Below are 26,954 nucleotides of genomic sequence, written 5' to 3' on the forward strand. Positions count from 1 at the left end.
GCCAGGGCTCCTCGGTGTCACAAGATTAAGTTCTGGTGTCTGAGGCCCTCCTGGAACCTGATTCAAATCCTTCCAATTACATTTCCCACTTGCTCCCATTAAAAAGCAGTCACTCCCATTTTTGAGCACCTACTGTCTGCCAAGCCCTGTGTTGGATGCTTTACATACCGTAGCTAAGAAGATCTTCCCAGAATTCTATCAGATAAACATTATTATTCCCATTTTGTAGAGGAGAAAATTGAGGCTCACGGATGTGACTTGAGGAAGGAGGTCAGCGAGTCAGAATTCAAACTCAAATCCACCAGATTTCCAAACCCGGGCTTTTTTCATTGTGGTTCACAAATGTTGGTCTACCCACTTGGGGCATATTCAGACAATCTGGGGCAGTTAAAAATTCAGATTCTAACTTCCATTCAAGAAGGTGGAACACGTCTGTCTCCTCTAACTCCTGCGACGTCATAAAATAAGAGTAAAGGAATCACGTGCATAAACCCACATCTCCAAAGAAAACTGGAGAAGTTTCCATCAATCAGGGAGAGATTTTAACAAGCTTCTGGCAAGCAGAAAGGGGCTGGAGGGGTGGTACTGAGAAAGCCCAGCAGGGAAAGGTGAGGCACAGTCCACACATGGGAGGGGATCCATGAGAAGAGCACTGGTCTAGCCTGCAAAATTCTGGCGAGGCGGCTCTGGTGCAGAAAAGGTATCCTGACAGTGGGAGTGAAGTGTAGAGCCCCCAGCAGGGGGGGAATTGAAAGTACGTGTTGGAACAGTTGACTCCCCCACCCTCCCTCTAACCTTCCCTGTGCTCGTGGGTAGAAACCACAAGAGCCAAACATCTATACTCAAGCAGAATACAGAGAGTTCCCCCAAAGAAATCAAACAGTCCCAGAGCAAAGCCTCCACTTTCTGGACATAAAGATCCTCCAGCAGATGGTCCCCACCCAGTCACCTTAAGGGGAAATTTAATAGCAGACTTGCCAAACCCCTACTCCTTCCACAGGCTCCTAACCAATCAACCTTTTATTGATTTCGTCTTAAATCAATGGGCTGAGAGGTTTGAACATTTGTGGGGAAATATGCTGATAGGTTTATGAACGAACTGATGAAGCAAACGGTAAAAGCTAAGGCTGGGCACGTTTCAAGTGGAAAAGAAAAAAAAAACAACAACCCAAGCAATTATTTTTTTTAACTTTTTTTTTTTCTTCACACACACACACTGTATTCTATTTTTACAAGAGATAAATAGACTGACACCAAGCATTGTACATGGATGACCACAACAAAAGCAACAATGATTGCAATTACCAAACATGAAACACACTCATACTATGTCATAATATTGACATTCAGTCCAGTAATCCTCCACTGTAACAGCTCCTTTACTTTGCAGTGAAAATTGATTTGTATATTCTTTGCCTCTGAGTCCTTGTGGGATTTTTTTTTTTTAATTCAGACAGAAAGTCACAAAAATTATACTCATCCTCATCAGTTCACTCAGTCCCATGTAATTAATTTTTTTTATCTTGATCTTTTGTTAGCACTTTTATGAGTTCATCAGTTTTTCATTAGAGTTCTGAAAATGCTTATTCATTCAGTTCAGCAGTACAGTCAGTTACCAGAAACCTGTACTTGTCAGAGTCTTTTCCATGAATTTCTTGAAGATGAAACCCTTTTATAGGAACATATTTGCAAAAGCATCAGAGTACACCCAGAACTGTCTGTAAATGACAAAAGACTGAAAAATGACCACGGTTAAAGATTTGATGAAAGTTCATAATAATGCAGTTGACAAGAAAATTAGTTATTTCTGAGATATACATTTTAAAGTAATAACTAGGATTATGACTTATAACATTATACCAGAACATATAAGATTTTTAGAAATTTCATGTAATGTCTGAAACATTTATATTAACATATTTCCATACATATTTCCATACAAATACAAATATAAGATTTTTAGAAATTTCATGTAATGTCTGAAACCTTTATATTAACATATTTCCATACATATTTCCATACAAATACAAATATAAGATTTTTAGAAATTTCATGTAATGTCTGAAACATTTATATTAACATATTTCCATACAAATAACCCAATTAAAGTTTAGTATTAGTTGTTTTGTTTGTTTTTTTATACTGCAGGTTCTTATTAGGCATCAATTTTATACACATCAGTGTATACATGTCAATCCCAATCGCCCAATTCAGCACACCACCATCCCCACCCCACTGCAGTTTTCCCCCCTTGGTGTCCATATGTCCATTCTCTACATCTGTGTCTCAACTTCTGCCCTGCAAACTGGCTCATCTGTACCATTTTTCTAGGTTCCACATACATGCATTAATATACGATATTTGTTTTTCTCTTTCTGACTTACTTCACTCTGTATGACAGTCTCTAGATCCATCCACGTCTCAACAAATGACTCAATTTCGTTCCTTTTTATGGCTGAGTAATATTCCATTGTATATATGTACCACTACTTCTTTATCCATTCGTCTGTTGATGGGCATTTAGGTTTCTTCCACGACCTGGCTATTGTAAATAGTGCTGCAATGAACATTCGGGTGCATGTGTCTTTTTGAATTACGGTTTTCTCTGGGTATATGCCCAGTAGGGGGATTGCTGGGTCATATGGTAATTCTATTTTTAGTTTTTTAAGGAACCTCCATATTGTTCTCCATAGTGGCTGTATCAATTTACATTCCCACCAACAGTGCAAGAGGGTTCCCTTTTCTCCACACCCTCTCCAGCATTTGTTGTTTGTAGATTTTCTGATGATGCCCATTCTAACAGGAGTGAGGTGATACCTCATTGTAGTTTTGATTTGCATTTCTCTAATAATTAGTGATGTTGAGCATCTTTTCATGTGCTTCGTGGCCGTCTGTATGTCTTCTTTGGAGAAATGTCTATTTAGGTCTTCTGCCCATTTTTGGATTGGGGTGTTTGTATCTTGGAAATTGAGCTGAATGAGCTGTTTATATATTTTGGAGATTAATCCTTTGTCCGTTGATTCATTTGCAAATATTTTCTCCCATTCTGAGGGTTGTCTTTTCGTCTTGTTTATGGTCAACCCATGCAATTATTAAATTCAGGAACACACCTCAAAAAGGCCAACCCCCCCCCCCCAAATCCAGGTAATTATAGTACATTTCTTGGCTCGGTTGCAACTACTGATTTGCTAGGAATTGGGATATAAACATATTGGAAGAGTGAAGGGAGGGAAAATAAGAATGTGTGTGTGGAGGGGGATAAAAACTTCTTCCACCATAACGAGCTGTCAAGAGATAATGTCTCAAATTGCTAAGTTAAGAAATAGTAGCATAAGCACATAATATAGAAACATGGTGGTCCTTCAGTGAAAAATCCTTTCAGCTACAAGTAACAAAAAACCCAACCGACAGTGGCTTCAACACATATAGCATTATTTATTCATTTGTTTATTTATTTATTTTTTGGGAAGTTAACTTGTTATTTACAAAAGTGTGGCATGTGTTCAGCTGTTCAATGATGCCATCAAGGATCCAGGCTCTTTCTAACTTTTTCTTCCTTAATGTGTGGAGTCTACATCCTCATGTTCATCCCCTCACGATCACAAGATTTCTGTCACAGCTCCAGGCAGCACAGCTATACTCAAGGCAGAAAGAAGAAGGAAGGGGATGTTGTCAGATATGTGTGTCTCAGGAAAACAAAAGCCTTTCAGAAGGCCCCAGCAAACACCTCAGGGCCATAACTGGAACACATAGCCATCTCTAGCTGCAAGGGTGGCTAAGAAAGTATCTGGCTCTTCAGCCTCTGAGTGGGAGATGGCAAGGGAGAAGGGGGTTTTGGAGTAGTAAGTGACAGAAGAAAAAGCCAAAGACTGGTAAAATAAAGTTCTTGCCTCTAGGGAGCCGGACTTGCAGTGGGAAGGAGTGGGACAGGATATTGCTGGGGTTTATTATGAGCTCTTTAGAACTTTTTTTACTTTTCAACTATGTGCAAGTCTTACTTTGATGAAAAGTAAAAACTTAGAAATAAAGTGCTATGGTTTCTATGAAAGAAAAACATTTTAAAAATAAAAACTGGTGGCAGTTTTCTGTTTCCAGAGAAAAGGACATCCATTCACTTTAGAAGCAAACTAACCAGAATTGGGTCTTTATTGGACTAAGGAATCTCGGGTATCCACCCACTGATCTTGCAGAAAATTGTGCCATCACTATTAACCTGAATGTGGCTGCTGGAAACCAGTACAGCACTGTGTAGCAGTTACATGGGTTGACTGTGGTTAGACAGTCCTGGTGCAATTTCCTGTCTGCCGTTCATTGGCTTTGTGACCCTGGGCAACTGACACCTGGGAGCCTCACTTTCCTTCTTTAGGAAATGAAGGTAATCCAAGTGCCTGGTTCAGAGTAAGCACTCAGCAAATGTTACCAACTGTGGTACAAATGTTAAACGTTCTGAGCAGTGACATAATTTGGGTGTACACAGCAGTATTATGCTTCTACTGAGTTCGGTTTTTTTTTTGTCCTATTCATGGGCTTGGACTGAACCGTCCCTGAAAATTATTTTTTGTTCCTGAGAGATGTGTGTGCATATTTTTGCCCAGGCTTTTGCTCACAGAAGATACGCAGTTTGGACCATCAAAAAATGTGCAGGCTTGGATTGCTGTTGGCTCCTACTGGAGGACGGACTGTAAAAAGGAACTAGTCTGGATTATTGTTTCCACAACATTTATTGCTATTTAACATTAAAGACAATCCACCCTGTGAAATGTGCTGCTGACTACTGTGATTGCCTTGTGTAGGACACAGGGACCAGGTCACCACTGTGGGAAGTAGGTGTGGTGAGAATATCCCAGAAAGAAAATGGATATGGGCAGTGTCGTGCTGGCACAGGAAGTACAGCTGGCCTGGGAGTGGGGGACAGAACGGTGACCTCCTCTTTCTGATGTCAAGGTGAGAGCTGGAGATCTGGCCTCCAGGTAGGGAGCATATGGCCAAAACCATCCAGTTGGTGGATAATAATCTTTCCCACACATGGTATCAGGCTAGGGGGCTAAAGAGAGGGACAGCCAATGAGCGGTCCCTTTCAGAGGAGCGTGGGTGACATTCTTGTGGAGAGGTAATATCTTGTGGAGAGGTATCCATTTACAGTTTTCCTTTCTGGCCTGGTAATTATCATCTGTTATCCCCAAGACTCCTGTAAAGTTCTGTTAAGCACACATACAGAGAAGACATTGCATCCCTTAAAAAACAAAACAAAACAAAACAAAACAAAACGATGCTATGAAAAAGGCATCTTTGGAGAATAAGAAAGAGTGCTTAGAAATTTTAAATGACTGCCAAAAATAAAAATCTTCAATAGAAGATAAAGTCAAGAAAATGTCCCAGAATGCAGAACAAAAAAGCAAAGATATGGAAAATATGAGAGAAAATGAAAAGACGAAGACAATCACCCAGGAGGTCAAAATACAACTAACAAGAGGTCTAGAAAGGGAACAGAGGAAATAGAGGAGAGAAAATTTGCAAAGAAATAAAACAGTGATTTCTTAGAGGAGGCGGACCTGAGTCTTCAGCTTGAAAAGGCTCAACCACCAGGTGCCCAGTAAAACAGATGGGGAAAAAACACACTTTTGGGCTCATCATTGTGATATTTCAAAACACTTAAGTATGAAGGGAAAAAAATGTAAGCTTCCAGAGGTAGGGAAAACAGGTCACCAACAAAAAATTAGAACCCGACTTCTATTCAGCAACACTACATGCTAAAAGCAATATGTGCAACTTTCAGAGGAAAAATATATATATATATTTTTTAATAATTAATTTTTTTAAATTTATTTATTTATTTATGGCTGTGTTGGGTCTTCATTTCTGTGCGAGGGCTTTCTCTAGCTGCGGCAAGTGGGGACCACTCTTCATCGCGGTGCGCGGGCCTCTCACTATCGCGACCTCTCTTGTTGCGGAGCACAGGCTCCAGACGCGCAGGCTCAGTAATTGTGGCTCACGGGCTTAGTTGCTCCGCGGCATGTGGGATCTTCCCAGACCAGTGCTCGAACCTGTGTCCCCTGCATTGGCAGGCAGATTCTCAACCACTGCGCCACCAGGGAAACCCCAGGAAAAATATTTTTAACGTAGAATTCTAAAGACAAACTATCATTCAAATATAAAGGTAAAATAATGCTACATTTTCAGACATGCAAAGACCCCAAAATTTACCTTCTTAGGAAGTTACTGGAGGATGTTCTCCAACAAAATATGTGACGTATCAGTCAGGATCGTTGGATGCAAGTAAAAGAAGCTGACTCTAGTTAACTAGAGCAGAAAAGGGATTTATTGCAGGGTCATTACTGTAGTTCACAGAAGTCTGGAGAATCGGGCAGGATAAGCCACAACTAAGGCCACGCTGGGGGGACAGGCCACGCTGGGTTTGAATGTTGCTACTGACACTGCTAGCCCCACTGCTGTGACCCCTGGACATGACCCCTAGCATCACATGCCACTGAAGATGAACTCTAACCATCTTTCTGTCTGTTCTCATTTATTTGTGGTCACCTTCAGCACTGTGTTAATCATGCTCTTCAGTCCATGGCACATTATTTTCATCAGTCCATTCAAGGCCCCTCTTTTGCTTGATTTCATTGTAGTATTATTTTCCCCTGTCAGTCCCCACCCCACCCCAACTCCCACTCTCCTGCCCACCTCAGTGAACAACTCCAGTGTATGTCATGTATACACACTTCCAATCCATCTTCCACAGATCTCCTTAGATATATGCACAGCCATCATATTATACAGTGTTGTTTTACATTTACACAGATGGCATTATGCCATAAATCTCATTCTCTTTTTCACCTTTTCCATTCAACACTGGGTTTTGGAGACCTACCTATGTGACTATATGTAAATTTAGCTATTTTCCTTTTATTGTTTTATCTATCCCACCTTATGAATATATCAGTTTGCTTATCCAGTCCCACGTGATGGTCACCTGGGTTGCTTCCAATTCTTCACTATCACAAACAATGCTGCAACAAACCACCTCAACTATATTTCCTTAATGACCTGTGTAAGAATTCTCTGGAATATATACCCAGGAGTGCAATTGCTGGGTCATAGGGTATACACCTACTGAATTTCAGGAGGTACTGCCAACTTAGTCTCTGGAATACCTGTACCAGTTTACACTCCCACCCACACTTTTCCTTTTCCTCACATCCTCATCAGCACTTGATAATATCTGACTTTCTACATGTTGCCATCCTTTTATTGATTTCTCAATGTTATTTTAATTTTCATTTCTTTAATTATAAACAGAGTTGAAAATCTTTTAATATATTCAAGTTTCCTCTTGTGTAAATTCAAGTTTCTCCTTCTGTTAATTACTCTTCATATCCTTTGCCTATTTTCCTATTGAGTTTACTATCTTCTTTTTCTAGTTATTAATCTTTTGTCAGTTTTGCTCATTGCAAATATATTCTCCTAATCTATCATCCGCCTGTTAATCTTGTATATTTCTGTCTCCTTTGTGTTGCTTACTCTGGATTCAAAGCCATGAACAGAGTATCCAGCCCTTGCTGCCTGGTGGGCAGGGAAAGGAAATCTGACCACCTTCCGTTTCCATAGAGGAAGTGGGGGCCTGCCTTCCACCGAGACTCACACGATGGGGAATCCCCCCAAACAGGATGGAGATTTAGATACTAGGCAGCCAACAGAGTTCACTCCTTTGGTTGTCCAACATCCACATATACCCTTCTTCCCAGACTTACTCTAAAAAAATGCTTTCACAATGTAGTGCCTCATATAACCAAAAAATGCACTCATTCCTTCTCTGAAGGGTGAGACCAACAAGTATAAGTTATAATGCTTTCTGGTGCAGGCGATATAAAACCCAACTCAAACTGGCTTAAATAACACAAGCAATTTATTGGCTCACTTAACCAACAAGTCCATAGGCAGGGAAGACTTCAGGCCTGGTATGATCAGGAATATGGTTCCATTTCCCTGTAATTCTCTTGGCTGTGCCTTCTCCATTTGTCAGCTCCATCCTCAGGTAGGCCTTCCACATGTTCACAAGATGGTTAACAGCAGCGACCAGGCTACATGCTTCTTTGTTCATGTCCAAGGGAAGACAGGCTACCTCTTCCCTCAAAAACTGAACAAAAGCTTCAGTGTGATTGGATCATCTCTGAACCAATCATCACTGCGGCAAAGGGGAGAGAGAGATTATCCATAAAGTTCTATACCTAGAGCTGGCAATGGGGTCAGTCCCACCCAAATTGCACAGTTGTTGTACAATGGGGGAGGAGAGGAATGGATGTTGGAGAACGACTACAAAGTCCACTACAAAGGAGTAAACTAAGAAAGAGGAAGATATGGGGTCCAGGAAAGATTGGGTCCAACCCAGAAGAGTAATGAAGGGACGTCCCAGGATGACAGTTGTGCTGCAGGCCTATAGAGCAATCAGTCCAAATTGGAGCAGGAAGACGGAGGGCTCCAGGAGGGAGGTATCTGGGAAAAAAGGGGATTCAAACGATTTTATACTTTCAATGATTTTGAACAACTTAAGAAGGTAATATATCAGAAAATGCAAGGAAAAAGGAAAGGCAATTTGAAACTCCACGGTGAAAAATATATAAGAAAAGAGATGTAATCTTACTATACTAATTAGATTTTTGTGGAACAATATTTATATAATCATAACAACATAAAGACTTTATTGACTATAAACTTTTAGAATGACCTGTTGGCACAGTATGGATGATTTAATTGTGGTTACAGAACAGAACGTAAATATTACTAACCTTATTAATAGAAACATAAAAGTACAGCTAACAGGGGCTTCCCTGGTGGCACAGTGGTTAAGAATCTGCCTGCCAATACAGGAGACACGGGTTCGAGCCCTGGTCCAGGAAGATCCCACATGCCGCAGATCAACTAAGCCCAGGTGCCACAACTACTGAGCCTGCGTGCCACAACTACTGAAGCCTGCACGCCTAGAGCCCATGCTCTGCAACAAGAGAAGCCACTGCAATGAGAAGCACATGCACCACGACCAAGGGTAGCCCCTACTCGCCACAACTAGAGAAAGCCCGTGTGCAGTAACAAAGACCCAATGAGGCCAAAAATAAATAAATAAATGAACAAACAAATAAATATTAAAAAAAAGTATAGCTAACAGAGATTGAGAGAAAGAGGGGAGTTAAGTCTATTATTTAAAAATGCAAAGCTAAGGAATAGCTGATATATAATTAGCAATATGGTTATATTAAGGGCATGGGAGGAGGGCCCTTGGGTGGTATAAATAGCAGGATATCAACAGATAATGTCTAAAATTGATAAGTTTATAAATGGAAAAATCTATATATTATTTAGATATATGTAGATATTTACCAGAACAACAACAACAACAAAACTCAGTTAAGTGTTAAAAGTAAACCAGTAGATTTCCAGGTCAAGATAGCAGACTTACCACATGTTTTAGCAGAGTTTCTTCCTGAGAATCTGCTAAAATGACAGTGAAAACATAAAAATAAGGTATTATAAACACAATGATGAAGTGAATGGGAGCTGGTCCATCAGCAAAAAATATATACATTCCAATAAATTTCTGGAAGATAGGAAGTAAAGGGAGGAATGGTGACTGATGAAGAATGGTGAAGGAAACTATAGTCTGGAGTATGCATGGACGTATTGTCATGAAGGAGAAGCTGATCTTTTTCTGCAGAAGCCTGCAATGTCTTGGGTCTTGACAGTGCCAGGTATGATGAAAAGTGGAAGGGAGATGTGAGGCTGAAAACAGTTTAATTGAAAGGCTGTATATAAAACCATCAACTTACCCCCTTGGACACAATTCACAGCAGCCAGGTGCCTACCCATTAGGGTTCTGCCTTAAGAAAATTAAATAACCTCAGAGAAAATATTTATGCATTCTGGAATTTAGGGACTCTGCAGCATAGCAGTCAGTTCTCCTCCAATCATCTTAAAGGAAAGTCGTCAGTTGCCTAGCACTTTCCCCATACACAGAGCTTCCAGTCAAATTTTTATTTCTGCATCCTTAAATATTAGTCAACAACCATGGATCACTAGGCATTTGAGAAAAGATTGCAACATGAAAGAAAGAGACCAAAATAAGTAATAGGGGAAAAACAATCTCAAATGAAATAGGTATTTCAAAGAAGAGAAGGCAATATAAAAATGCCTCTAATTATTATCTCAGAGAGATTCAAGGTGATAGTGCATACACAAAACATGAACAGGATACTCTAAGAAAGGAGAAGAGAACATTAATGAAATACTTGGAAATTATAAAAGTGGTTGGCAAAACGAAAGGAAATGCAATAGAATAGTTGGAAGATAAAGTTAAAATTTCTTCCAGAAAAATAAACAAAAATAAAAAGAAGAGATGGAAAGAGTTATGAAAGGAGAATTATGAAAGGAGGGAAGTGGGAGGCAAGGAGAAAGTGAGGGAGGGAGAAACAGGAGGGGTGGAAAATAGGAAAGGAAGTACAAAAACTATAAAAGATCAATTCCAAATGTCTAACATTCAACTTGAAGGAGTTCCGGAAGGAGAACAAAAAAATTGGAGAGGAATGTATCAAAGAAATATATAAGAGACTTTCCCAGAGTTAAAGGACTTCAAAGTGAAGAGACCTAACAAATGATCATAATTATGTAAAAATTTTACATAATTTATTTTATTTATTTATTTATTTTAACAATGCACATGCAGGATCTTAGTTCCCTAACCAGGGATCAAACCCATGCCCTCTGCAGTAGAAACACGAAGTCCTAACTACTGGACTGCCAGGGAATTCCCTACATAATTTTAGAACACCAAGAATAAAATTTTTATAAACAACTATTTTTAAATGGGGAGGAATAGCGTAGAAGTACTTTCCCCTATTCCTTCCACCAAGTATGACTAAATCCTAGGACTCAGTCTCCTTTGCTTTATAAAACAAACATAAGAAGACTCTGAATTGGGGAGAGAAAAAGGCAAATCAGCTAGGGAACTCAGCAACAGAAGAGCAGCACTGTGGTGAGTTTCCTGGGCTTGCTTTTGCCCCCACATATCAAGGACTTGGTGCTGGAGAAAGTGGCAATTAGTTAATAGCCACTCTAATCCAGCGAAACACCACAGAAAAATCTTTGGCTCTACCAGAAAAGGCCACATGGGGAGCCTAGACTTCCACACTTGCTGGCTCTAGGGAGTAATCCCTCCCCCTTCCCACTGGGGAGGTGCCAGAGAAAGTTGAGTCGGAAGCCAGAACTCCCAACCTCAACTGAGTGGGCATCTTGGACTTCCACACCCATCCGGCAGTAATGAGGAAATCAATGTTCCCTCTTCCACTGGGAGAGTGGTGTCTGAGGAGGCAAGCTAAAACAGAATATTTAAATAAGATCCAGAGTCACATAACACAATACCCCAAATGCCCAGTTTTCAGTAGAAAATTACTCATCATACCAAGAACCAAGAAAATTTCAACTTGAATGAGAAAAGACACTTGATAGACTCCAACACTGAAATGACAAGAGATGTTGAAGTTATCTGACAAAAGTTTTTAAGGAACTGTCATAAAACGCCTCAATAGATAGTTAGAAACCATGCTTAAAACAAATGAAAAAAATAGAAACTTTCAGCAAGGAAATAGGAGATATAAAGAAGAACCAAATGGAAATTTTAGAACTGAAAACACAACCGAAACAAAAACCTCAGTGGATGGGCTAACAGGAAAATGGAGAGGACAGGGGAAAGAATCACTGAACTTGAAGACTGAACAATGGAAATTACCCAATCTGGACAACAGAGAGAAAACAGACTGGCAAAAAAAAAAAAAAAAAAAAAGAACAGAATGAGGGTGTGTGGCTCAGAGACATGTGAGACTATAAGAAAACATTTGAAATTCATGCTATTGGGGTCCCAGAAAGGGAGGAGAGAAAGAGATGGGGAAACTTACCTGTAAAACAATGAGATTCAGACTGCCTATCAAACCTATTATCAATACTGGAATGCTAGAAGAAAATGGAGCAATGCCTTTAAAGTTCTGTGGGAAATTGACATTGAGCCTCAAACTGTATAACCAAATATGAGGATGAAACAAAGATATTTTCAGACATGCAAGGACTCAGGAAGTCTATCTCCCACACAACCTTTCTGAGGAAGAAATCCCCTACAATTATTTTATTGCTGCCAATGTTGCCTTCAGATCTGTCAATATTTTCTTTATATATTTAAGTGCTCTGATGTTGTGTGAATATATGTTTATAATTGTTCTATGTTTCTACTGAATTGACCCTTTTATCATTATATAATGACCCTTTTCTCTAGAGATAGCTTTAGACTTGAAGTCTATTTTGTCTGATGTAAATATAGCCACTCTTGTTTTCTTTTGGTTAACATTTGCATGAAATATCTTTCTTCAACTCTTGACTTTTAGCTTATGTGTGTCTTTAAATTTTAAGTAAGTCTCTTATTGACAGCATATTGCTGGATAATTTTAAAATATCTGTTCAACCACTTTATGTCTTTTGATTGGTGAGTTTAATCCATTTACATTTAATTATTGATAGGTGAGGACTTACTATTGCCATTTTGTTGTTTTCTGTCTGTCTTGCAGTTGTTTTGTCCCTCTCTTCCTCGCTTGCTGTCTTCCTTTGTAATTTGATGAGTTTTTTGTAGTGATTTGCCTTGAGTCTTTTCTCTTTATCATATGTACATATTTTTTTTCTTTGTGGTGAGCTTGAGGCTTGCATAAAATATGTTGTAGTTGTAACATTCTATTTTAAATTGATAACAACTTAACTCTAATCACACACAAAAACACTACATACACTTTTACTTCCATCCACACACTTTGTGTTCTTGTAGTGAGAGTTTGCTTCTTTTTATACTATGTACCCATTAACAAATTTTTGTCTAGTAAATTTATATTAGGGTTAAAAGTAATTTATGGGAGAGATTAGCTCAAGATAGCAGAGTCGAAGGACATGAGCCCACCCCCTTCTTATGAAAACACCAAAATCACAACTAACTGATGAACATGCATTGACAAAACAAACAAACAAACAAAAACACGCTGGAACCTACCAAAAAAAAGATACCCTACATCCAAAGACAAAGAAGAAGCAACAACAAGATGGTAAGAGGGGTGCAATCATGATAAAATCAAATCCCATACATACCAGGTGGGCAACCCCAAACTGGAAAACAAATAAATCCAGAACTTATCCCACAGGAGTGAAAGTTCTGAGCCCCACATCAGGCTTCCTAGCCTGGGAGTTGGGCAAAGGGAGGAAGGGTTCCCAGAGAATCTGGCATTTGAAGCCAGAGGCATTTGATTGCTGGAAATCCATGGGATGGGGGGAAACAGAAACTCCTCTCTTGGAGGGTGCCTACAAAGTCTCATGTGCACCAGGACCCAGGGGAAAAAAGCAGTGACCCCATAAGAGACTGGGCCAGACATACCTGCTAGTATTGGATGGTCTCCTGTGGAGGTGGGGGGTGGTTGTGGCTCACTGCAGGGACAAAGACACTGGCAGCAGCAGTTCTGGGAAGTACTCATTGGCATGAGCCCTCCCAGAGGCCACCATTAGCCACACCCAACAGCCCGTAGGTGCCAGTACTGGGTCACCTCAAGCCAAACAATCAACAGGGCAGGAACACAGTCCCACCCACAGGCAGACGAGCAGATTAAAGTTTTACTGAGCATGCCCCTGCCCACCAGAGGGACAAGACCCAGCTCCAACCACCACCAGTCCCTCCCATCAGGAAACTTGCATGAGCCTCTTAGACAGCCTCATCCACCAGAGGTCTGACAGCAGAAGCAAGAATAACTACAGTCCTGCAGCCTATGGAACAGAATCCACAATCACAGAAAATTAGACAAAAAGAAATGGCAGAGGAATATGTCCCAGGTGAAGGAACAAGATAAAACCCAAGAAAAACAACTAAGGGAAGTAAAGATAGGCAACCTTCCAGAAAAGGAATTCAGAATAATGATAGTGAAGATGATCTGGGATCTCAGAAAGAGAATGGAGGCAAGGATCAAGAAGAAGCAAGAAATATTTAACAGAGACCTAGAAGAACTAAAGAACAAAAAAACAGAAATGAACAATACTATAACAAATGAAAAATACACTAGAAGGAATTAATAGCAGAATAAATGAGGCAGAAGAACAAATAAGTGACCTGGAAGACAGAATGGTGGAAATTACTTCCATGGAACAGAATAAAGAAAAAAGAATGAAAAGAAATGAAGACAGTCTCAGAAGCCTCTGGGACAACATTAAATGCACCAACATTTGCATTATAGGGGTCCCAGAAGAAGAGAGAGAGAAAGAAGATGAGAAAATATTTGAAGAGATAGTTGCTGAAAACTTCCATAACATGGGAAAGGAAACAGTCACCCAACTCCAGGAAGTGGAGAGAGTCCCAAGCAGGATAAACCCAAGGAGGAACACACCGAGACATAGAAAAGGACAAAGAAAAAACATTAAAGCAACAAGGGAAAAATGACAAATAACATTCAATTGAACTCCCATAAGGTTATTGGATGATTTCTCAGCAGACTCTGCAGGCCAGAAGGGAGTGGCACAATATATTTAAAGTGATGAAAGGGAAGAACCTACAACCAAGAATACTGTACCCAGCAGCCAAGGTTCTCATTCAGATTTGATGGAGAAATCAAAATCTTTACAGACAAGCAAAAGCTAAGAGAATTCACCACCACCAGACCAGATTTGCAACAAATGCTAAAGGAACTCCTCTAGGCGGGAAAGATCAGCAACTTAAAACAACCTTGTACATATATAGACTGCTATATCAAAACCTCATGAGAAGGGAGACCTTCAAGATGGCAGAGGAGTAAGACATGGTGATCACCGTCCTCCCCACAAATACATCAGAAATACATCTACATGTGGAACAACTCATACAGAACACCTACTGAATGCTGGCAGAAAGCCTTAGACTTACCAAAAGGCAAGAAACTCCCCACATACCTGGGTAGGGCAAAAGAAAAAAGAAAAAACAGAGACAAAAGATTATGGATGGGACCTGCACCTCTGAGAGGGAACTGTGAAGGAGGAAAAGTTTCCACACACTAGGAAGCCCCTTCACTGGCAGAGACAGGGGGTGGGCCAGGGTGGGGGAAGCTTCGGAGCCACAGAGGAGAGCGCAGCAACAGGAGTGCAGAGGGCAAAGCAGAGAGATCCCCACACAGAGAATTGGTGCCGACCAGCACTCAATGGCCTGAGAGGCTTGTTGGCTCACCTGCCTGGATGGGGGGTGGGCCTGGGAGCTGAGGCTCTGGCTTCAGAGGTCAGATGCCAGGGAGAAGGCTCGGGTTGGCTGCGTGAACACAGCCTGAAGGGGGCTAGTGTGCCACAGCTAGCTGGGATGGAGTCCGAGAAAAAGTCGGGAACTGCCTAAGAGGTAAGAGACCATTGTTTTGGGGTGCGCAAGGAGAGGGGACTCAGAGCACTACCTAAACGAGCTCTAGAGATGGGCGCAAGCCTTGGCTATCAGCGTGGACACCAGAGACAGGCATGAGACGCTAAGGCGGCTGCTGTAGCCACCAAGAAGCCTGTGTGCAAGCCCAGGTCACTATCCACACATCCCCTCCCCAAAGGGTGTACAGCCCGCCACTGCCAGGGTCCCGTGATCTAGGGGCAAGTTCCCCAGGAGAACACGTGGCATGCCTCAGGCTGTTGCAGTGACATGCTGGCCTCTGCTGCTGCAGGCTCACCCCGCATTCCATACCCCTCTCTCCCCCCAGCCTGAGTGAGACAGAGCCCCCTAGTCAGCTGCTCCTTTAACCCCCTCCTGTCTGGGCAGGGAACAAATGCCCTCAGGCGACCTAAACGCAGAGGTGGGGACAAATCCAAAGCTGAACCCCGGGAGCTGTGCGAACAAAGAAGAGAAAGAGAGATTTCTCCCATCAGCCTCAGGAGCAGCAGATAAAAATCTCCACAATAAACTTGATGTATGCTGCATCTGTGGAATACCTGAATAGACAATGAATCACCCCAAAACTGAGGCGGTGGACTTTGGGAGCAACTGTAGACTTGTGGTTTGCTTTCTGCATCTAATTTGTTTCTGGTTCTTTGTTTACCTTAGTTTTGTATTTGCAGTTTATTATCATTGGTAGGTTTGTTTACTCATTTGATTGCTATCTTCCTTTTATATATATATATATATTTTTTTTTTCCTTTTTCTCTTTTTGTGAGTGTGTATGTGTATGCTTCTTTGTGTGATTTTGTCCTTATAGCTTTGCTTTTACCATTTGTCCTAGGGTTCTGTCTGTCTGGTTTTTTTTGTTTTTGTTTTGTATACTTTTTAGTGCTTGTTATCATTGGTGTATTTGTTTCTTGGTTTGGTTGCTCTCTTCTTTCTTTCTTCTATTTTTTACTTTTCTTTTTACTTGTTAATTTTTTATTTTAAATAATTTTTTTATTTTTTATTTTAATAACTTTATTTTATTTTATTTTACTTTATTTATTTATTTATTACTTTTTTCCTCCTTTTTCTTTTAGTCTGGCCAGGAGTCAGGAATGTGCCTCTGAGGAGGGAGAGCCGAGTTCAGGACATTGGTCCACCTGAGACCTCATGGCTCCACGTAATATCAAAGAGTGAAAGCTCTCCCAGAGATCTCCATCTCAACGCTAAGACCCAGTTCCACTCAATGATCAGCAAGCTACAGTGCTGGACACCCAATGCCAAACAACTAACAACACAGTAACACAATCCCACCCATTAGCAGAGAGGCTGCCTAAAATCATAATAAGCTCACAGGCACCCCAAAACACACCAGCGGACCCAGTCCGGCCCACCAGAAAGACATGATCCAGCCTCATCCACCAGAACACAGGCACCAGTCCCCTCCACTAGGAAGCCTACACAACCCACTGAACCAATCTTACCCACTGGGAGCAGACATGAAAAACAACGGGACTACGAACCTGCAGCCTGTGAAAAGAAGACTCCAAACACAGTAAATTAAGCAAAATGAGAAGACAGAGAGACACAGAGCAGATGAAGGAGCAAGGTAAAAACCCATCAGACCAAACAAATGAAGAGGAAAGAGGCAGTCTACCTGAAAAAGAATTCAGAGTAATGATAGTAAAGATGACCCAAAATCTTGGAAATAGAATGGAGAAAATAAAAGAAATGGTTAACAAGGACCTAGAAGAACTAAAGAGCAAACAAACAATGATGAACAACACAATAAATGAAATTAAAAATTCTCTACAAGGAATTAATAGCAGAATAACTGAGGCAGAAGAACGGATAAGTGACCTGGAAGATAAAATAGTGGAAATAACTACTGCAGAGCAGAATAAAGAAAAAAAAATGAAAAGAATTGAGGACAGTCTCAGAGACCTCTGGAACAACATCAAATGCACCAACATTCGAATTATAGGGGTCCCAGAAGAAGAAGAGAAAAAGAAAGGGACTGAGAAAATATTTGAAGAGATTATAGTTGAAAACTTCCCAATATGGGAAAGGAAATAATCAGTGAAGTCCAGGAAGTGCAGAGAGACCCATACAGGATAAATCCAAGGAGAAACATGCCAAGACACATATTAAACAAACTATCAAAAATTAAATACAAAGAAAAAATATTAAAAGAAGCAAGGGAAAAACAACAAATAACATAGAAGGGAATCCCCATAAGATTAACAGCAGATCTTTCAGGAGAAACTCTGCAAGCCAGAAGGAAGTGGCAGGACATATTTAAAGTGATGAAAGGGAAAAACCTACAACCAAGATTACTCTACCCAGCAAGGATCTCATTCAGATTTGACAGAGAAATTAAAACCTTTACAGACAAGCAAAAGCTATGAGAATTCAGCACCACCAAACCAGGTTTACAACAAATGCTGAAGGAACTTCTCTAGGCAAGAAACACAAGAGAAGGCAAAGACCTACAATAACAAACCCAAAACAATTAAGAAAATGGTAATAGGAACATACATATCAATAACTACCTTAAATGTAAATGGATTAAATGCACCAAACAAAAGACAGACACTGGTGGAATGGATACAAAAATGACACGTATATATGCTGTCTACAAGAGACCCACGTCAGACCTAGGGACACATACTGACTGAAAGTGAGGGGATAGAAAAAGATATTCCATGCAAATGGAAATCAAAAGAAAGCTGGAGTAGCAATTCTCATACCAGACAAAAGAGACTTTAAAATAAAGACTATTACAAGAGACAAAGATGGACACTACATAATGATCAAGGGATCAATCCAAAAATATATAACAATTGTAGAAGATATAATAACAATTGTAAATGTTTATGCACCCAACATAGGAGCACCTCAATATATAAGGCAAATGCTAACAGCCATAAAAGGGGAAATCGACAGTAACACAATACTCGTAGGTGACTTTAACACCCCACTTTCACCAATGGACAGATCATCCAAAATGAAAATAAATAAGGAAACACAAGTTTTAAATGATACATTAAACAAGATGGACTTAATTGGTATTTATAGGGCATTCCATCCAAAAACAACAGAATACGCTTTCTTCTCAAGTGCTCATGGAAAATTCTCCAGGATAGATCATACCTTGGGTCACAGATCAATCCTTGGTAAATTTAAGAAAATTGAAATCATATCAACTATCTTTTCCGACCAAAACGCTATGAGATTAGACATCAATTACAGGAAAAATAACTTTAAAAAATACAAACGCATGGAAGCTAAAAAATACACTACTAAATAACCAAGAGGTCACTGAAGAAATCAAAGAGGAAATCAAAAAATATGTAGAAAAAATGACAATGAAAACACGATGACCCAAAACCTATGGGAAGCAGCAAAAGCAGTTCTAAGACGGAAGTATATAGCAATACAATCCTACTTCAATAAATAAGAAAAATCTCAAATAAACAACCTAACTTTACACCTAAAGCAATTAGAGAAAGAAGAACAAAAAAATCCCAAAGTTAGCAGAAGGGAAGAAATCATAATGATCAGATCAGAAATAAATGAAAAAAAATGAAGAAAACAATAGCAAAGATCAATAAAATTAAAAGCTGGTTCTTTGACAAGATAAACAAAATTGATAAACCATTAGCCAGACTCATGAAGAAAAAAAGGGAGAAGACTCAAATCAGTAGAATTAGAAATGAAAAAGGAGAAGTAACAACTGACATTGCAGAAATAAAAAGGATCATGAGAGAATATTACAAACAATTATATGTCAATAAAATGGATAACCTGGAAGTAACGGACAAATTCTTAGAAAAACACAACCTTCCGAAACTGAACCAGGAAGAAATAGAAAATATGAACAGACCAATCACAAGCACTGAAATTGAGACTGTGATTAAAAATCATGCAACAAACAAAAGCCCAGGACCAGATGGCTTCACAGGCGAATTCTATCAAACATTTAGAGAAGAGCTAACACCTATCCTTCTCAAACTCTTCCAAAATATAGCAGAGGGAGGAACACTCCCAAATGCATTCAACGAGGCCACGATCACCCTGATACCAAAACTAGACAAAGATGTCACAAAGAAAGTAAACTACAGGCAAATATCACTGATGAACATAGTGCAAAAATCCTCAACAAAATACTAGCAAACAGAAGCCAACAGCACATTAAAAGGATCATACACCATGATCAAGTGGGGTTTACCCCAGGAACACAAGGATTCTTCAATATATGCAAATCAATCAACGTGATACACCATATTAACAAATTGAAGGAGAAAAACCATATGACCATCTAAATAGATGCAGAAAAAGCTTTCGACAAAATTCAACACCCATTTATGATAAACACCCTCCAGAAAGTAGGCATAGAGGGAACTTACCTTAACATAATAAAAGCCATATAGGAGAAACCCACAACCAACATTGTTCTCAAGGGTGAAAAACTGAAACCATTTACTCTAAGATCAGGAACAAAACAAGGTTGCCCACTCTCACCACTATTATTCAACATAGTTTTGGAAGTTTTAGCCACAGCAATCAGAGAAGAAAAAAGAGATAAAAGTAATCCAAATTGGAAAAGAAGAAGTACAGCTGTCACTGTTTGCAGATGACATGATACTATACATAGAAAATCCCAAAGATGCTACCAGAAAACTACTAGAGCTAACCAATGAATCTGGTAAAGTAGCAGGATACAAAATTAATTCACAGAAATCTCTTGCATTCCTATACACTAATGATGAAAAATCTGAAAGAGAAATTAAGGAAACACTCCCATTTACCACTGTAACAAAAAGAATAAAATACCTAGGAATAAACCTACCTAAGGAGACAAAAGACCTGTATGCAGAAAGCTATAAGACACTGATGATAGAAATTAAAGATGATACCAACAGATGGAGAGATATACCACATTCTTGGATTGGAAGAATCAACAGTGTGAAAATGACTATACTACCAAAAGCAATCTACAGTTTCAATGCAATCCCTATCAAACTACCACTGGCATTTTTCACAGAATTAGAACAAAAAACTTCACAATTTGTATGGAGACACAAAAGACCCCGAATAGCCAAGGCAATCTTGAGAAAGAAAAATGGAACTGGAGGAATCAGGCCCCCTGACTTCAGACAATACTACAAAGCTACAGTAATAAAGACAGTATTGTACTGGCAGAAATATAGATCAATGGAACAGGATAGAAAGCCCAGAGATAAACCAATGCACATATGGTCACCTTATCTTTGATAATGGTGGCAAGAATATACAATGGAGAAAAAGCCTCTTCAATAAGTGGTGCTGGGAAAACTGGACAGCTACATGGAAAAGAATGAAATTAGAACACTCCCTAACACCATACACAAAACTATACTCAAAATGGATTAACGACCTAAATGTAAGGCCAGACACTATAAACTCTTAGAGGAAAACATAGGCAGAACACTCTATGACATAAACCGCAGCAAGATTCTTTTTGACCCACTTCCTAGAGAAATGGAAATTAAAAAAAAATAAACAAATGGGACCTAATGAAACTTAAAGCTTTTGCACATCAAAGGAAACCATAAACAAGACGAAAAGACAACCCTCAGAATGGGAGAAAATATTTGCAAATGAAGCAACTGACAAAGGATTCATCTCCAAAATTTACAAGCAGTTCATGCAGCTCAATATTAAAAAACCGAACAACCAAATCCAAAAATGGGCAGAAGACCTAAGTAGACATTCCCCCAAAGAAGATATACAGATTGCCAACAAACACATGAAAGGCTGCTCAACATCACTAATCATTAGAGAAATGCAAATCAAAACTACAATTAGGTATCAACTCACACCAGTCAGAATGGCCATCATCAAAAAATCTAGAAACAATAAATGCTGGAGAGGGTGTGGAGAAAAGGGAACCCTCTTGTGCTGTTGGTGGGAATGTAAACTGATACAGCCACTGTGGAGAACAGTATGGAGGTTCCTTAAAAAACTAAAAATAGAACTACCATATGATCCAGGAATCCCACTACTGGGCATATACCCTGAGAAAACCATAATTCAAAAAGAGGCATGGAGACTCCAGGGAGCGCAGACAGAGGAAAGACGGTGTGAGGCTGCAGTGAGAAGGCAGCCTTCTACGAGCCAAGGAGAGAGGTCTACAACCAACCCTGCCAACACCTTGAGCTTGAACTTCTAACCTCCAGAACCGAAGAGAATAAACTTCTGTTGTTGCAACAACACAGTCTGTGGTTTTTTGTTACAGCAGCTCCAGCAGACTAAGACACCCGTGAATATGTATAGCAAAACAGATTCTGACTCACCAAGCAGACATTATTTTCCATTTCTATGAAGAAATTGGAGCAATTTCGAGGCTCATATTGGAAAACTTCTTCTCTTACTTTGTTATAAACAAGTGATAGAAGAAAACAGAAGAGGGAGATTAACCAAGATGGCGGAGTAGAAGGACGTGCTCTCACTCCCTCTTGCGAGAGCACCAGAATCACAACTGGCTGCCGGACAATCATTGACAGGAAGACCCTGGACTTCACCAAGGAGGATACCCCACGTCCAAGGACAGAGGAGAAGCCACAGTGAGACGGTAGGAGGGGCGCAATCAGAGTAAAATCAAATCCCATAACTGCTGGGTGGGTGACTCACAGACTGGCGAACACTTATACCACAGAAGTCCAACCACTGGAGTGAAGGTTCTGAGCCCCATGTCAGGCTTCCCAACCTGGGGGTCCGGCAACGGGAGGAGGAATTCCTAGAGAATCAGACTTTGAAGCCTAGTGGGAATTGATTGCAGGACTTTGACAGGACTGGGGGAAACAGAGACCCCACTCTTGGAGGGCACACACAAAGTAATGTGTGCATCGGGACCCAGGGGAAGGAGCAGTGACCCTCGGGGAGACTGAACCAGACCTACCTGCTGATGTTGGGGGGTCTCCTGCAGAGGCGAGTGGTGGCTCTGTTTCACCGTGGGGATAAGGACACTGGCAGCAGAGGTTCTGGGAAGTTCTCCTTGGCGTGAGCCCTCCCAGAGTCTGCCATTAACCCCACCAAAAAGCACGGGTAGGCTCCAGTGTTGGGTTGCCTCAGGCAAAACAACCAACAGGGAGGGAACCCAGCCCCACCCATCAACAGTCAAGTGGATTAAGGTTTCACTGAGCTCTGGCCGCCACAGCAACAGTCAGCTCTACCCACCACCAGAGCCTCCCATCAAGCCTCTTAGATAGCCTCAACCACCAGAGGGCAGACAACAGAAGCAAGAAAAACTACAATCCTGCGGCCTGTGGACCAAAAACCACAGTTACAGAAAGATAGAGAAGATGAAAAGGCAGAGGGCTATGTACCAGATGAAGGAACAAGAAAAAACCCCAGAAAAACAACTAAATGAAGTGGAGATAGGCAACCTTCCAGAAAAAGAATTCAGAATAATGATAGTGAAGATGATCCAGGACCTCGGAATAAGAATGGAGGCAAAGATTGAGAAGATGCAAGAAATGATTAACAAAGACCTAGAAGAATTAAAGAACAAACAAACAGAGATGACCAATACAATAACTGAAATGAAAACTACACTAGAAGGAATCAATAGCAGAATAACTGAGGCAGAAGAACGGATAAGTGACCTGGAAGACAGAATGGTGGAATTCACTGCTGTGGAACAGAATAAAGAAAAAAGAATGAAAAGAAATGAAGACAGCCTAAGAGACCTCTGGGACAACATTAAACGCAACAACATTCGCATTATAGGGGTCCCAGAAGGAGAAGAGAGAGAGAAAGGACCAGAGAAAATATTTGAAGAAATTATAGTCGAAAACTTCCCTAACATGGGAAAGGAAATAGCCACCCAAGTCCAGGAAGCGCAGAGAGTACCATACAGAATAAACCCAAGGAGAAACACACCGAGACACATAGTAATCAAAGTGGCAAAAATTAAAGACAAAGAAAAATTATTGAAAGCAGCAAGGGAAAAACGACAAATAACATACAAGGGAACTCCCATAAGGTTAACAGCTGATTTCTCAGCAGAAACTCTGCAAGCCAGAAGGGAGTGGCATGATATACTTAAAGTGATGAAAGGGAAGAACCTACAACCAAGATCACTCTACCCAGCAAGGATCTCATTTAGATTTGATGGAGAAATCAAAAGCTTTACAGACAAGCAAAAGCAAAGAGAATTCAGCACCACCAAACCAGCTCTACAACAAATGCTAAAGGAACTTCTCTAAGTGGGAAACACAAGAGAAGAAAAGGACCTACAAAAACAAACCCAAAACAGTTAAGAAAATGGTCATAGGAACATACATATCGATAATTACCTTAAACGTGAATGGATTAAATGCCCCAACCAAAAGACATAGACTGGCTGAATGGATACAAAAACAAGACCCATATATATGCTGTCTACAAGAGACCCACTTTAGACCTAGGGACACATACAGACTGAAAGTGAGGGGATGGAAAAAGATATTCCATGCAAATGGAAATCAAAAGAAAGCTGGAGTAGCTATACTCATATCAGATAAAATAGACTTTAAAATAAAGAATGTTACAAGAGACAAGGAAGGACACTACATAATTATCCAGGGATCAAACCAAGAAGAAGATATAACAATTATAAATATATATGCACCCAACATAGGAGCACCTCAATACATAAGGCAACTGCTAATAGCTATAAAAGAGGAAATCGAGAGTAACACAATAATAGTGGGGGACTTTAACACCTCACTTACACCAATGGACAGATCATCCAAAATGAAAATAAATAAGGAAACAGAAGCTTTAAATGACACAATAGACCAGATAGATCTAATTGATATATATAGGACATTCCATCCAAAAACAGCAGATTACACGTTCTTCTCAAGTGCGCGCGGAACATTCTCCAGGATAGATCACATCTTGGGTCACAAATCAAGCCTCAGTAAATTTAAGAAAATTGAAATCATATCAAGCATCTTTTCTGACCACAACGCTATGAGATTAGAAATGAATTACAGGGAAAAAAACGTAAAAAAGACAAACACATGGAGGCTAAACAATACGTTACTAAATAACCAAGAGATCACTGAAGAAATCAAAGAGGAAATTAAGAAATACCTAGAGACAAATGACAATGAAAACACGACGACCCAAAACCTATGGGATGCAGCAAAAGCGGTTCTAAGAGGGAAGTTTATAGCTATACAAGCCTACCTAAAGAAACAAGAAAAATCTCAAGTAAACAATCTAACCTTACACCTAAAGGAACTAGAGAAAGAAGAACAAACAAAACCCAAAGTTAGCAGAAGGAAAGAAATCATAAAGATCAGAGCAGAAATAAATGAAATAGAAACAAAGAAAACAATAGCAAAGATCAATAAAACTAAAAGTTGGTTCTTTGAGAAGATAAACAAAATTGATAAGCCATTAGCCAGACTCATCAAGAAAAAGAGGGAGAGGACTCAAATCAATAAAATCAGAAATGAAAAAAGAGAAGTTACAACAGACACCGCAGAAATACAAAGCATCCTAAGAGACTACTACAAGCAACTTTATGCCAATAAAATGGACAACCTGGAAGAAATGGACAAATTCTTAGAAAGGTATAACCTTCCAAGACTGAATCAGGAAGAAACAGAAACTATGAACAGACCAATCACAAGGAATGAAATTGAAACTGTGATTAAAAATCTTCCAACAAACAAAAGTCCAGGACCAGATGGCTTCACAGGTGAATTCTATCAAACATTTAGAGAAGAGCTAACACCCATCCTTCTCAAACTCTTCCAAAAAATTGCAGAGGAAGGAACACTCCCAAACTCATTCTATGAGGCCACCATCACCCTGATACCAAAACCAGACAAAGACACTACAAAAAAAGAAAATTACAGACCAATATCACTGATGAATATAGATGCAAAAATTCTCAACAAAATACTAGCAAACAGAATCCAACAACACATTAAAAGGATCATACACCACGATCAAGTGGGATTTATCCCAGGGATGCAAGGATTCTTCAATATACGCAAATCAATCAATGTGATACACCATATTAACAAATTGAAGAATAAAAACCATAAGATCATCTCAATAGATGCAGAAAAAGCTTTTGACAAAATTCAACACCCATTTATGATAAAAACTCTCCAGAAAGTGGGCATAGAGGGAACCTACCTCAACATAATAAAGGCCATATATGACAAACCCACTGCAAACATCATTCTCAATGGTGAAAAACTGAAAGCATTTCCTCTAAGATCAGGAACGAGACAAGGATGTCCACTCTCACCACTATTATTCAACATAGTTCTGGAAGTCCTAGCCACGGCAATCAGAGAAGAAAAAGAAATAAAAGGAATACAAATTGGAAAAGAAGAAGTAAAACTGTCACTGTTTGTGGATGACATGATATTATACATAGAGAATCCTAAAACTGCCACCAGAAAACTGCTAGAGCTAATTAATGAATATGGTAAAGTTGCAGGATGCAAAATTAATGCACAGAAATCTCTTGCATTCCTATACACTAATGATGAAAAATCTGAAAGAGAAATTATGGAAACACTCCCATTTACCATTGCAACAAAAAGAATAAAATACCTAGGAATAAACCTACCTAGGGAGACAAAAGACCTGTATGCAGAAAACTATAAGTCACTGATGAAAGAAATTAAAGATGATACCAACAGATGGAGAGATATACCATGTTCTTGGATTGGAAGAATCAACATTGTGAAAATGAGTATACTCATTTTGAGTATACCCAAAGCAATCTACAGATTCAATGCAATCCCTATCAAATTACCAATGGCATTTTTTACGGAGCTAGAACAAATCATCTTAAAATTTGTATGGAGACACAAAAGACCCCGAATAGCCAAAGCAGTCTTGAGGGAAAAAAATGGAGCTGGAGGAATCAGACTCCCTGACTTCAGACTATACTACAAAGCTACAGTAATCAAGACAATATGGTACTGGCACAAAAACAGAAACATAGATCAATGGAACAAGATAGAAATCCCAGAGATAAACCCACGCACCTATGGTCAACTAATCTATGACAAAGGAGGCAAAGATATACAATGGAGAAAAGACAGTCTCTTCAATAAGTGGTGCTGGGAAAACTGGACAGCTACATGTAAAAGAGTGAAATTAGAACACTCTCTAGCACCATACACAAAAATAAACTGAAAATGGATTCGAGACCTAATTGTAAGACCGGACACTATAAAACTCTTAGAGGAAAACATAGGAAGAACACTCTTTGACATAAATCACAGCAAGATCTTTTTTGATCCACCTCCTAGAGTAATGGAAAGAAAAACAAAAATAAACAAGTGGGACCTAATGAAACTTCAAAGCTTTTGCACAGCAAAAGAAACCATAAACAAGACGAAAAGACAACCCTCAGAATGGGAGAAAATATTTGCAAATGAATCAACGGACAAAGGATTAATCTCCAAAATATATAAACAGCTCATTCAGCTCAATTTCCAAGATACAAACACCCCAATCCAAA

At 39.7% G+C, this 26,954-nt stretch overlaps 1 long non-coding RNA gene across 1 annotated transcript; it reads right to left on the minus strand.

Moving 5' to 3' along the window:
* Nucleotides 1–1,321: 1,321 nt before the first annotated feature.
* Nucleotides 1,322–26,177, minus strand: LOC309620430. The gene is made up of 2 exons (XR_014239547.1): nucleotides 26,094–26,177; nucleotides 1,322–1,522 (listed from the first exon to the last, which is right to left on the minus strand). It is a non-coding gene; the product is annotated as an uncharacterized lncRNA (long non-coding RNA).
* Nucleotides 26,178–26,954: the final 777 nt, after the last annotated feature.

The sequence above is a fragment of the Balaenoptera borealis genome (assembly GCF_965194805.1).
Source record: "Balaenoptera borealis genome assembly, chromosome: X".
NCBI lineage: Eukaryota > Metazoa > Chordata > Mammalia > Artiodactyla > Balaenopteridae > Balaenoptera > Balaenoptera borealis.